We start from the raw sequence: 13,811 nt of genomic DNA, 5'->3' as shown, positions 1-13,811 counted from the left end.
CTCCTCGCGAGATATACGTAGTAGGGAGCAATATACTGCTTGACTCCTCGATGAAGGTATGTTCTCGAAACTTCAACAAAAGCCTGTACCGAGCTACTGAGCGTCTCTCTTGCAGAGTCTTCCACTGGAGTTTATCTACCATCTCCGTAACACTTGCGCGATTACTAAATGATCCTGTAACGAAGCGCGCTGCTCTCCGTTGGATCTTCTCTATCTCTTCTATCAACCCTATCTGGTACGGATCCCACACCGGTGAGCATTATTCAAGCAGTGGGCGACCAAGTGTACTGTAACCTACTTCCTTTGTTTTCGGACTGCATTTCTTTAGCATTCTTCCAATGACTCAGTCTGGCATCTGCTTTACCGACGATTAATTTTATACGGTCATTCCATTTTAAATCACTCCTAATGCCTACTCCCAGATAATTTATGGAATTAATTGCTTCCAGTTGCTGACCTGCTATATTGTAGCTAAATGATAAAGGATCTTTCTTTCTACGTATTCGCAGCACATTACACTTGTCTACATTGAAATTCAATTGCCATTCCCTGCACCATGCTTCAATCCGTTGCAGATCCTTCTGCATTTCAGTACAATTTTCCATTGTTACAACCTCTCGATATACTACAGCATTATCCGCAAAAAGCCTCAGTGAACTTCCGATGTTGTCCACAAGGTCATTCATATATATTATGAACAACAACGGTCCTACGACACTCCTCTGCTGCACACCTGAAATCACTCTTACTTCGGAAGACTTCTCTCCATTGAGAATGACATGCTGCGTTCTGTTAGCTAGGAACTCTTCAATCCAATCATACAATTGGTCTGATAGTCCCTATGCTCTTACTTTGTCCATTAAACGACTGTGGGGAACTGTATCAAACGCCTTGCGGAAGTCAAGAAACATGGCATCTACCTGGGAATACGAAATATTGGCAGTAATATTAGCTGGTGAAATATGCAAGGTTTTCAGGGGACAGCAAGTATCATGCAAAGAATTTCTTGGCTACGAGCAAATATTGTTTTGTTAATGATATAGGAGACGAAGCTAAATTTAAATTAGTTTAGATATTATAAGAGAGCTCAGTTCAAACTTGGACAGTCCAGAACTCTGGGCAGTTTGTATCTTGGATGTGTTTGACCAGTTTGTTAATAGTTACTGGAAGTAAGCAAAGCAAATTAAGCTTCAAAATTATTTTTGAATTGATCCGTATACTGAGGAGGAAGGCATTCAATGAAGGAATTTTGCCAGAAGTTAAGAAAGCTATAGTACCTAGGTAGGCCTTTCGTTGTATTAACTGCGATTTCCACTTTGAATGGAAGCTTGACTGCACCACTTCTGTGCTAACTAATAGAATGTCCCACTGAGTAATTGGAGCATATTTTATTTTATAGATAAAAATGCTCGGTTAATCTGTCATGGTCTGAAATGGTTAAGTAATCAGCTGCGTGATAGCGAGAATAGGAGCAAAGGAACTGGGAGTCCGATAAGTTACGCAGAGGTAGTGCTGGAAACTTGAAGAGCAACAGAAGAATATTTAATGATGGAGGCAGGAACCAAAGAGATTACCCAGAAAATACCTTTAATAGGAATGGATGTTGACATATGCCGGATAGTCGGTAACAGAAAGATGTGTCTCAAAGAAGAGAGCAGTCAAGTCAGCGCGTCCGCATGTTGCTGAGATCAGTCCATTAAATTTCGAGCATGTAGTCGCTCAAATAAAATTTCCTCCACTGATATTTCGGCACCTATTGTCCAGCCATCCTGAGAGTGAGTCGTAAGACTGACGACAAGGTGCCATGCGCGGCCTTATACCCTCCACCGCGGCGGTACGCGCCTGCGAATCACAGACGCTGGTCGGTAGCAAAGAGATACGCTTACACACGAGCCTCCTATATGCCCGAAATTTAATGGACTGTTCATTACGCCGTGAAAAGTTGAAAATGCACATCAAGTGGCCAAGATTATTTCGAATACGCTGCAGAAGTTTCGCTGAGAAGCCCTTACACGTCCTCCATACAGCCCCTAATCCCTCCCCAACAGATTTCCATATTTTTTGAGCCCAGAAGAAAGACATTCGTGGCTGTCGATTGGATTCGGACGAAGAGATGCACGTCTGTGTACAGTCATGGTACTGTAGACAATCGCAAAGCCGGCCGAAGTGGCCGTGCGGTTCTAGGCGCTGCAGTCTGGAACCGCGAGACCGCTACGGTCGCAGGTTCGAATCCTGCCTCGGGCATGGATGTGTGTGATGTCCTTAGGTTAGTTAGGTTTAACTAGTTCTAAGTTCTAGGGGACTAATGACCTCAGAAGTTGAGTCCCATAGTGCTCAGAGCCATTTTGAACAATCGCAAAAATTTTTCCGTGATGGCACTGACAGTCTTATCACACAGTAGAACAAATGTGTTAACAGTGTAAGCTCTGCAGGGTCTGTGTGTTTCACAGAACAGAGACCATCCGTATTTTCATCAGTAATCTTCAACAGTGTCGTAATTACAGAAGTGTCAGGTACGTTGCTATGAAATGAGAAATACACTATCTGATCAAGACTATACGGACAGATCTATGTAATGCGGGTTTGACTACTAGATATCACGAGAAGAGGACCTGCCAACATAAAAGAAGAGGGGAGTATTGTGTTATCAGTGGACAGTCAGTATCTGCAGAATCGGTCGATAGGAGAACTCAGTGACTTCGAACGTCGACTAGTCACTGGCTGCACCTGAATAACAAAACCGATAGGGATACTTCACCCCTCCCAAAGCTGCCCAAGTCGACTGTTACTGATAATAAAGTGGAAACACGAATGAACAACCACAGCTAAACCAAGATCAGACGGACAGGAATCATCGAGCATTACAGAGGGAGGTTGTAAAAATGGCACGAAATTAGCTGAAGGAATCATTGGTGAGTTCCAGAGACTGTAGTGTGTTGGGAGTTAAAAAGAATAGGATACAATGGTCGAGCAGCTCCTCATAAGCTACACCTTTCTGTAGTCGGTGCTATAGAATGCTTGAGATGGTGTAAAGAGCGAAGCCGTTGGTCAGTGAATCAATGGAAACGAGTGATTTGGAGTAGCGAAACATGGTATATACTGTGGCAAGCCGATGGAAGTGCCTGAGTTTGCCGAATGTCTGGAGAACATTGCCGGCCGTCATGTGTAGTGCCAACAGTGAAGTACAGACGGTATTTTTGATAAGTTCCTATGGTACCAAACTGCTCAGGTCGTCGGTCCCTGGGGTTACACACTACTCAACCTTGCTTAAACTGACTTACGATAAGGACAACACACACACCCACGCCCGAGGGAGGACTCGAACTTCCGACGGGGTGGAGCCGCTCGAACCGTTGCAAGGCGCCCCAGACACCGCGGCTACACCGCGGGGAAGTACAGAGGAGGTGATGTTATGGTAAGGTGGTGTTTTTTGTGGTTACGGTGTGGCTTCCTTATTGCGATTAATAAAGAGCTAAATCTGGAAGCATATGAACACATTTTAAGCCATTGTGTACTGTGTAGAGTACAGTCCTGAGGCAATGACTGTATCAACACGACAATGCAACCTGTCACAAAGCAGTATATGGGAGGCAATGGTTCGCACACAGTAACCTTCCAGAAATGTCCTGGCCTGCCTAGAGCCTGAACCTTAACCCAGTGGAACATGTATGGGATGAAATAGAACCTCGACTTCTCCCCAGACCACAACGTCCAACATCACTACCTTCTCTGGTTTCCGCTCTTGAAGAATAGGCTGCCATTCCTCCACAGACATTCAGACACCTCATTGAAACAGTCCACAGTAGAGTTCAAGCCGTCATAATGGCAACGAGTGGACACACCCCATGTTACGGTCAACTAGTTGGAGGTCGGATGCTTGTGAATAGGTGCTGTAATTACCAGGTATGACGATTATGGCTTTCAAGGAGGTGTGTCATTGATTGGGCGCAATACTTGCTGTGTGCTATACTTGGCGTACACTACTGGCCATTAAAATTGCTACACTACGAAGATGACGTGCTACTGACGCGAAATTTAACCGACAGGAAGAAGATGCTGTGATATGCAAATGATTAGCTTTTCAGAGCAGTCACACAAGGTTGGCGCCAGTGGCGACACCTAAAACGTGTTGACATGAGGAAAGTTTCCAACCGATTTCTCATACACAAACAGCAGTTGACCGGCGTTGCCTGGTGAGACGTTAATGTGATGCCTCGAGTAAGGAGGAGAAATGCGTACCATCGCGTTTCCGACTTTGATAAAGGTCGGATTGTAGCCTATTGCGATTGCGGTTTATCGTATCGCGACATTGCTGCTCGCGTTGGTCGAGATCCAATGACTGTTGGCAGAATATGGAATCGGTGGGTTCAGGAGGGTAATACGGAACGCCGTGCTGGATCCCAACGGCCTCGTATCACTAGCGGTCGAGATGACAGGCACCTTATCCGCATGGCTGTAACGGATGGTGCAGCCACGTCTCGATCCCTGAGTCAACAGATGGGGACGTTTGCAAGACAACAACCATATGCACGAACAGTTCGACGACGTTTGCAGCAGCATGGACTATTAGCTCGGAGACCATGGCTGCGGTTACCCTTGACGCTGCATCACAGACAGGAGCGCCTGTGATGGTGCGCTGAACGACGAACCTGGGTGCACGGATGGGAAAACGTCATTTTTTCGGATGAATCAAGGTTCTGTTTACAGCATCATGATGGTCTTATCCGTGTTTGGCGACATCGCGGTGAACGCACATTGGAAGCGTGTATTCGTCATCGCCATACTGACGTATCACCCGGCGTAATGGTATGGGGTACCATTGGTTACACGTCTCGGTCACCTCTTGTTCGCATTGACGGCACTTTGAACAGTGGACGTTACAATCCAGATGTGTTATGACCCGTGGCTCTACCGTTCATTCGATCCCTGCAAAACCCTACATTTCAGCAGGATAATGCACGACCGCATGTTGCAGGTCCTGTATGGGCCTTTCTGGATACAGAAAATGTTCGACTGCTGCCCTGGTCAACACATTCTTCTGATCTCTCACCGACTGAGAACGTCTGGTCAATGGCGGACGAGCAACTGGCTCGTCACAATACGACAGTCACTACTGTTGATCAAGTGTGGTATCGTGTTGAAGCTGCGTGGACAGCTGTACCTGTACACGCCATCCAACCTCTGTGTGACTTAATGCTCAGGCGTATGAAGGCCGTTTTTACGGCCAGAGGTGGTTGTTCTGGGTACTGAATTCTCAGGGTCTATTCACCCAAATTGCGTGAAAATGTAATCACATGTCAGTTCTAGTATAATATATTTGTGCAATGAATACCCGTTTATCATCTGCATTTCTTCTTGGTGTAGCAATTTTAATGGCCAGTAGTGTATTTACAATGTGTTGGGGTGTGACTGGTTGTCTTATCTGTCTTGCAGTCATGAGACAAATACGGCAATAATTCTTAGGTCAATAGTAATTACGACAAGCTTACGAAATGCGCTATCCTTTTTATGAAAAAAGTGACTTTCCGCCTACCCGCGAGCGCTCGACGACGACTGCTGCTTCGTCCGTTGCATGTTCGTTTTGCGCGCAAGGAAGACACACTGTCCTTGTCTCACAGAAGGTCTCCCTTGTTAAGAGGGTGAATTGTGCTGCACTTCCCGGCACAACAAAAAATAGCTTTGGGCAAACAACTGGGCAGCTAGAGGCCAAATGTGTAGAATAAAGAAACAATATGTCAACAGCTGTCATGCTTGATCGTGGCCTTGCATAGTGGCATGACAGTATTTTACTCTGGAAACTACGAGTCTATATGTAAAACAATGTACGAGAATATTTTACCGCTCTTCCACACATTTTCAACACTAACTGCTATAGGATTCACTTTTCTACCGATTGTTATAACCAGCTCTCGATAATCTTTTTCTAAATGTAACTGACAGTTACTCCAGGAATATTTGAGCAAGCTACGAGTACTTCCTCTAGACATTTGGCCAGAATAGAAGTCATTAGTTTGTAGCTTGTCAACGCTGAAAAGGCTTTCGTCTGCTGCAGTAAGTACGTGCCTATACTAAACAAAGGAAAAGATCATACACTTTTAAATGTAAAGGGCTATTACTAATGGTATATAGCAAACTTTGCGCCGAGAATTATTTTATATGATACATAAAAATAAACTCCATTATATTTACAGTAAATATACATAGTTGAGGGATTTTTTCGTAAATGACGATCTGATATTTAATTCGCTTCCTAATTCTTTAAGTACATTAGTCTGTAGGTAAAAAATCCAACACTTCACTGATGGACCACACTATGTTTCACAGTTAACACTCTTACCTGTCAGAAAAAAGGTTTTCAACATTGAGAATATCCTCAGATTCTCCCAGGAGGACATGAGAAGCTGTTCGGTGTCAAATCGCGTCGTGCTCAGCTAGCTGCTGACGTCTTCCATAGTTGATGATATTACTTAACTAGATGTCGACTCGAATTCTTTTGAAAGCAGTAAATGTTGAATAACTGTACTGAACTGGTATGGCGAGACATCGGAAACCACAGGAATAAATTCTTAGGAGAATTTTCCCCTTCAAATTTCGTATTGTACTCCCCATCTCCTTTTCGATACAGTCTGAGCCGAAGAACATAGTATAAGTACAGTACCAGCTCGGTATCCGTTCTCGCGTCGCACTGACACGAGACTGTATAAACATGGCGGTCGAACTCGTCTATTTTACAGTCAGTACTCATTAAGCAGGCACTTCACACTTTTACAGATTATGCCCCAACTACATGGACCGCCAGTTGATTTTTGCGGATTTCCAAAACTCGCATTAAAAGTTCGAGACGATACAATTTGAAACTACAGGGTGAACCAGATTCCCGCCGACGAATTTTCAGAGGTGGTAATATGGCTAAAACAAGAAAAAAAGTAAACACGGACTCTAAAATGCCTACCCTAAGAACTATGAGCACGTGTTCATCATCGCTACTGTGAAACACAACTCTTCAACTGAACAATTGTTCATAGCTCTTAAGTTATGCACTTTAGAACCCACATCTAGAAACATTTATTTATCCTCTTGTTCCATACTATCTTCCCTGAAAGTTTGTCGGTAGAGTTATGGTTCACCGTACAGAGTACCTTTTTTGCCAGTGCAGTCCATAACTTCATGCATCTGTCGGCCAGTAATGCTCCTATGGTATGTTAGGCAGCTCACCACCTTGCAACATTTACGTTTACTATTACATACATTTCTGTGGGTAGAACACGTGATAGCTTCAGTGGATCACTCTTCTATCCCTGTAGTTGATACCATGAATCCTAGTAATGGAAAATGTTTACTTACATTCCACATTACGAAAAGCCTTCTCACAATCTACGACTGTAAAGCATGTTCCCCTGTTTCTCTTATAGCTGCCAACTATTATTAACTACAGCGTTAAAATATCTCCTCAAGTGGCACTGGTTCTTCTAAAACCGCATTGGTACTCCCGTAGTTTTTCTTTCAACTTCCCCTTTCATTCTTCGGTAAATAAAACTCGTGAGCTTTTTTGAGGGATGTAAGAATATACTGATTGTGAAGTAATATTCAATCCATCAACCCTGCTTCATTTGGAAGTTCTTCTTCTACTTTTACCTCTCCTTTACCCCGTATCTTCAGCGGGGCCAGCAGTTTATTTACTTTGAGTTTAGCAATATTAATGGCAGAAAGTGGCCGGATGCCATTCCTGTCGACACCCCTTTCCCCCAGGGACGGAATTTGCGTGCCCCACCTTTCTGCGTCTAGTTGTATCCCATCTGAAAGTGTGCAGACGTTTTCTAAGTGTTTCATAGTCGTGTAACTGAAGCAGGACCTGGGTATCAGCACGGGATTCGCCTAGTCGAATGTAGGAAACTGCCTAAAAATCACATCCAGGCCGGCTGGCACACTGTCCCTCGTCGTTAGCCGGCCAGGAGGATTCGACCCGCAGCCGGCGCTCGCCACGGAAGTGGTGTGCTAACGCGCTTGGCTATCCCGGTGGGTCTTTATTTTCAATTTCAGTAATTACATGTTGTTGAAAATCTACTGAAATTTCCTAGGACAAATAGTTTTCAGCCACGAGGTAGAATAGTTCTTCCTTTGCACTGTTATCTGATGCTCGTAAGGGTACACACAATATTTTATCAATATTTCGGAATTTGCTCAATCTGAGATCGAGACAACGTTTCTGAAATTCAGAAAAGGGTATTTTACGCTGCTGGCTATTAATATCACAACACCGTGAAGGCTGTTGCAACAAGGGTTAGTTTGGCATAAAGTGCACCCCCGAAAGCAATCTGGATTAGTAACGGTTAGAGCCCAGAAATAAAAACTTGCGAGCGCTAGCCACACATCACCACAGTAAGCAGCTTTGCATGTTATGCATCATTCTATTAACAATTTGTCCGCAGTTCGTGGCCGTGCGGTAGCGTTCTCGCTTCCCGTGCCCCGGTTCCCGGGTTCGATTCCCGGCGGGGTCAGGGATTTTCTCTGCCTCGTGATGACTGGGTGTTGTGTGATGTCCGTAGGTTAGTTAGGTTTAAGTAGTTCTAAGTTCTAGGAGACTGATGACCATAGGTGTTAAGTCCCATAGTGCTCAGAGCCATTTGAACCATTAATAATTTGACCTCTGTGCCAAACGAAAACACAATCATATTAAACCGAAACCTTACTGTATTCGTGATTATATTTGTTCAATAAGGGTCGCCTAATCACTGGAAAAGTTGGGGTTCATAAATGAAAGTCGATTTCATAAATTAATAAATTTCATTGAAACCACGTGGAATATTACTCTTCTGTTGCTCTTAGAAACGAAAATTGGATAACTGAAGCCAATAATGTGACATCGTAAGGAAGACTGAAAGAAGAACAGATCAGAGTTCCTCATATGTGCAGCTCTCATTTTCAAATAAACAAGGGAAATAATTTAATGAACTGTGCATTAATGACGGACAAACAACCAAATAAATGTGAGGTGCACAGAGTACAGACTCTGAAATATGAAACTAACAACTTAGGCTTTAGTAAAAAGCGATACTTATGTCTTCAAAATGCACACGCTGCACATGATGATAACCAGGAAGCGAAAGTTTCCCTGACATGGAATAAAAATTACGTAGACAATGTCTAACGTTGGTACCGAGTTTGAACCATCTTCTACTCCTGGTTGAAGAAACATACACAGTGTCTAGAAAGGGACACAGTACATAGGAATGGCCAAGTAGAAAATACCGTTGCGATGTTTCTAAATTTCTCACGATTTATGGAAACGGAAAGGCAGAATTCTTGTTGACATCCATGCTGGATAGATACTTGCTACATTCATCTTCAGAAAAAAAAGAAACATAACACCATGAATGACTAGAGACAGGACGTTCATATTAACAGGACATTTACATTAGGATGTTCAGCAGAAATGATTAGCATTTGAACCATGTCGACCCGCGGGTTCGAGGTCATCATCGTTATCGGAGTGCAACACCACCTACCGGTAAAATGTGCCTGTGCCTCTCGTTGTCCCTATAAACTGAAGGTAACGGATCAGTGTGACCTGAGTAGACCTGCTAAATGCCTTGCAGACGTATACACGAACCGTACTGTCAAATCAGCGAGTTTGAAAGAGGGCTCATTATTAACATGAGATAATGTGATGCATCCAACTGGGAAATTTCTGCTCGTGTCGGACGACTGTTTCAGAAGTGCAACGGATATGTACAGAATGGTTCACGAAAGGCCGTAGAATACGACTAGGTGGATCAGGTCGCACAACCCATACCGCCCTCATGTCATTATCTGCTTCCACTGTGTTCTCATTTTCAATTGGCCCAGTATCTCCTGTGCAACTATAAAGTGTATCCAAATATTGTATCCCTCATCTCTCCTTACTTAATGAATTCTTTAAATTACCTTTGTCTTGTCTAATAATCGTGTTCCATATTCTTTGCTCCTGAAAGCTATCATTTATTAGTACGTGGACACGATTTATAAACGGTCCAGTCACGTTACTGTGCCTATGCTCGACGTCACCTGTAGTAACAGCTCACAGTCGGCAGGCGATAGCAGTAACAATGCAGGGTATATAGAGCATATCGGGTAATGGGTAAATAGTGCAGTTGTTGTCGCTATTTGGAAACCGAGCGGTTTAGCTAATATAAAAAAGGGAACGATAACTGGCTTCCGGGCCAAGGGCGGAAGCATTTCTAAAACGGCTACGCTTCTAAAGTGTTCGCGTGCTGCCGTGGTTAAAGTATACGGTGCACGGTCAAATGGCACTATCCAAAACCGACACTGAGACAACTGTGGTGCACCACGGTCCATAGATGACAAAGGTAAATGACAGTTAAGAAAATGTGCGCAGGTGAGTAGACGTGCATCTGTTCAGCAATTGACCACCTAGATCAGGGCTTAACAACTGGCCGGTTTTGAGCGCGAGTACTCGCGTCTGCTCAGGCACGTGCTCGCGAGCAGGTGCAAGGTCGCGGACTAGGGTGGGAGGGAGGGAGGGGAAATGCGCGTGCACGTATGAATAGGACCTCAGCGTGCCTATTGAATTCGCGCCGACTGTGTAACGTTAAAAGTACTACGATCAGCTCTAACAGTCACTTCGCTGGTTAAGAATCATGTCAAGTCGCCGTTGTGTAACCCCAACCATGCTTTCGCAGTTCAACCCCCATTTGGAGGAATTGTATCTGTTTACAGAAAAAGATGGTGTTTCAAAATGTTTAGTATGTCACAAAACGCTGAATTCTTTTAGGAAATTTAATTTGCAGCGACATTATATGTCGTACCACGCGAAAGATTACGGAAGTGGAAAATGTGATGGACCAGATCGTGCACAGGAAGTTATTAAACTTAAAAGGAAGCTATCCGAAGAAGATCTGGATGACGAAGAAAAATCAACTGAGGCAGCTCTCAGAGTGAGCTACAAAATTTCTTTGTTTTTAGCAAAATCCCTGCGCCCCTTCACTGATGGCGATTTAATAAAAGATGTTTGGTAGTTGCAGCGGAACATTTGTGTCCATCTCAAGTTGAACAGTTTCGGATTGTGCCATTAGCTGACATGACCACTATGCGTCGCATACAGGACATGGCAGACGACGTTTAGAGCCAGCAGCAAATATCTATAAAGATTTTATGGCGTATTGTCTAGCTCTGGACGAAAGTGTTGATATCACTGGAACAGCACAGCTTTCCATATTTATTAGAGGTGTTAATAGAGATCTTCAGGTGAGGAAGGAGCTCCTCGATGTAGTAGCCATGAAGAACACTACAACCAGAGGTGATATTTTAAGTAGTGTTGAAGAAAGTTCAAATGGCTCTGAGCACTATGCGACTTAACTTCTGAGGTCATGAGTCGCCTAGAACTTAGAACTAATTAAACCTAACTAACCTAAGGACATCACACACATCCATGCCCGAGGCAGGATTCGAACCTGCGACCATAGCGGTCGCTCGGTTCCCGACTGTAGCGCCTAGAGCCGCACGGCCATTGAAGAAAGTGTTGAAAATATAGGATTGTCGTGGAATTCTTTAGTTTCAGTGTCTACAGACGGTGCACCAGCGATGTCAGGGAAAAAATTAGGTTTCGTTGCGCTGTTGAAGGAGAAAATGCAAAAACTGACCGTGCCGAATGAAATAAGGGGCGTTCACTGTGTGATCCACCAGGAAAACTTATGTGCAAAGAGTATCACTCTAAAAAATGTGATGAGTGTTGTTCGTACAACCAGTTATATAAGGAAGCATGGGCTACAACACAGATAATTTAGAAGCTTTCTTGAGGATGTAGAAAGCCAGTATGGTAGCCTACCTTACTACAGCGAGGTCCGCTGGATTAGTCGTGGCGAATTATTAAATCGAATTTTTGCCTATTAGATGAGATAAATATGTTCATGGAAATAAATAACATGTGTGTTCCTGAATTGAAAGAGCCTTCATGGAAATGTAATCTCGCGTTCTTAGCAGATTTAACTAGCCATCTGAATGCTTTGAACATTTCACTACAAGGTAAAGATCTGCTAATTACTCATTTCAAAGATCGAATACGAGCTTTTAAAATGAAATTGACACTTTGGGTGAGTCAGCTGGAAACAGGAAATCTAGCTCATTTTCCTAAATTATCATCCATGCAAGATGTTCACAAAGACTGTGAATGTTATTCACATAGTTTAGTTGCCCTTAAGGAAGAATTTGATCAACGCTTTCAAGATCTGACAACACTAGACAGTGATTCATGTCTGTTCTCCTCTCCATATTCAGCGAATATTGAAGAGATTCGTCCTGAGCTGCAACCAGAAATTATTGACCTGCAGTGTGACGGAGAATACAGAGACAATTTTCAGAGCAAGAAAAACATTTTGGAATTTTACAGACACTTCCATCAGGATAGATTTCGTCATTTGCACAAACTGGCGGCTACAATAATATCAATGTTCGGCTCCATGTACGTTTGTGAATAACTGTTCTCTGCAATGAAATGTAACAAGACGTGCCTGAGAAACGCATTGTCTGATCGAAATTTAAACTGCACGCTGCGCCTATGATGCACAAGAACAATTACTCCGAACATAGACGCAATTGAAAAGGGCAAAAAGTACAAGATAACAGAGAATCCCACACTTCAGTGACACCTGTTATTGAGTAACAGTTCACAAATTAATACGAATGTAGAGGCATACACTAAGCTAATAAAATTATGTGGCACGTGTACATTCTCCTTTATTTGTTTCATTTGTCGCAGTAATAATTCGTGAGTGATATCCCTGCAGGTGGCCGCGGATTTACATTGACTGGCGGCAGCTGTTGTGTGCCCCACGTGACTCTCCCCACTCGCCGCTCTGGTCCGGTAGTGGGGTAGCGTGCTCGCGCTGCTCCGCGCTCGCGCCTTGCTGCTCACAGCTTGCTCCGCGAGCACGTATGTTGTTAAGCCCTGGCCTAGATGAACCAAGGGGCCACCAAGAGCATCTCCTCAACAACTGTTGAGTGAAATTGCTTCATGTGGGCCTCCGCAGCAGGAGCCTGGTTCATGCAGCCATGCTGACCGCTCTTCATTGGTGACGAAGGCTGGAATTTGCACGCAAGTGTTGTAGCTGGACGTCCACTGAGTACCGACAATTGACCTTTTATCTTCCATCAGATGGCCGTTGGCGTGTAACGCCCTGCAACAATCGTCGGAAGGCGTTAGGATGCAGAGATATGGCCTGGAGAATGTTTATGTGGAATTCCCTGGGTGATCTCGTCATTCTGGAAGACACAACTGATCAACACAAGTAAGCATCTATCCCTGAGGACGATATCCAGCCTTACATGCAGCTTGTCTTTCCTCGGCACCATGGCATTTACCAGCAAGACAACGCAACGTCTCACACAGGTCGAAGTATATGTGCATGTTTCGGGGACCACTAGGATGAGTTTAGCGTACTCCCCTAGTCACCAGAATCCCAGGATTAAAACCCAATCGAGAATCTGTGGGACCACCTCGATCGGGCTGTTCGCGCTATGGACCCTCAACCGAGGACCATAGCGTATCTGGCCATGTCACTGGAGTCGGCATTGCTCCATATACCTGTCGGTACCTTTCAGATCCTCTTTGACTTAATGTGACTAGACCGTGTATTATCCTTGTTTCAACACCGCATCTACACTCCTGGAAATGGAAAAAAGAACACCCACCATACTCGCTCCGGACACTGCGAGAGGGCTGTACAAGCAATGATTACACGCACGGCACAGCGGACACACCAGGAACCGCGGTGTTGGCCGTCGAATGGCGCTAGCTGCGCAGCATTAGTGCACCG

Source organism: Schistocerca cancellata, chromosome 4, assembly GCF_023864275.1.
Source record: "Schistocerca cancellata isolate TAMUIC-IGC-003103 chromosome 4, iqSchCanc2.1, whole genome shotgun sequence".
Taxonomy (NCBI): Eukaryota; Metazoa; Arthropoda; class Insecta; order Orthoptera; family Acrididae; genus Schistocerca; species Schistocerca cancellata.
Note: the sequence above shows the minus strand (reverse complement) of the source record.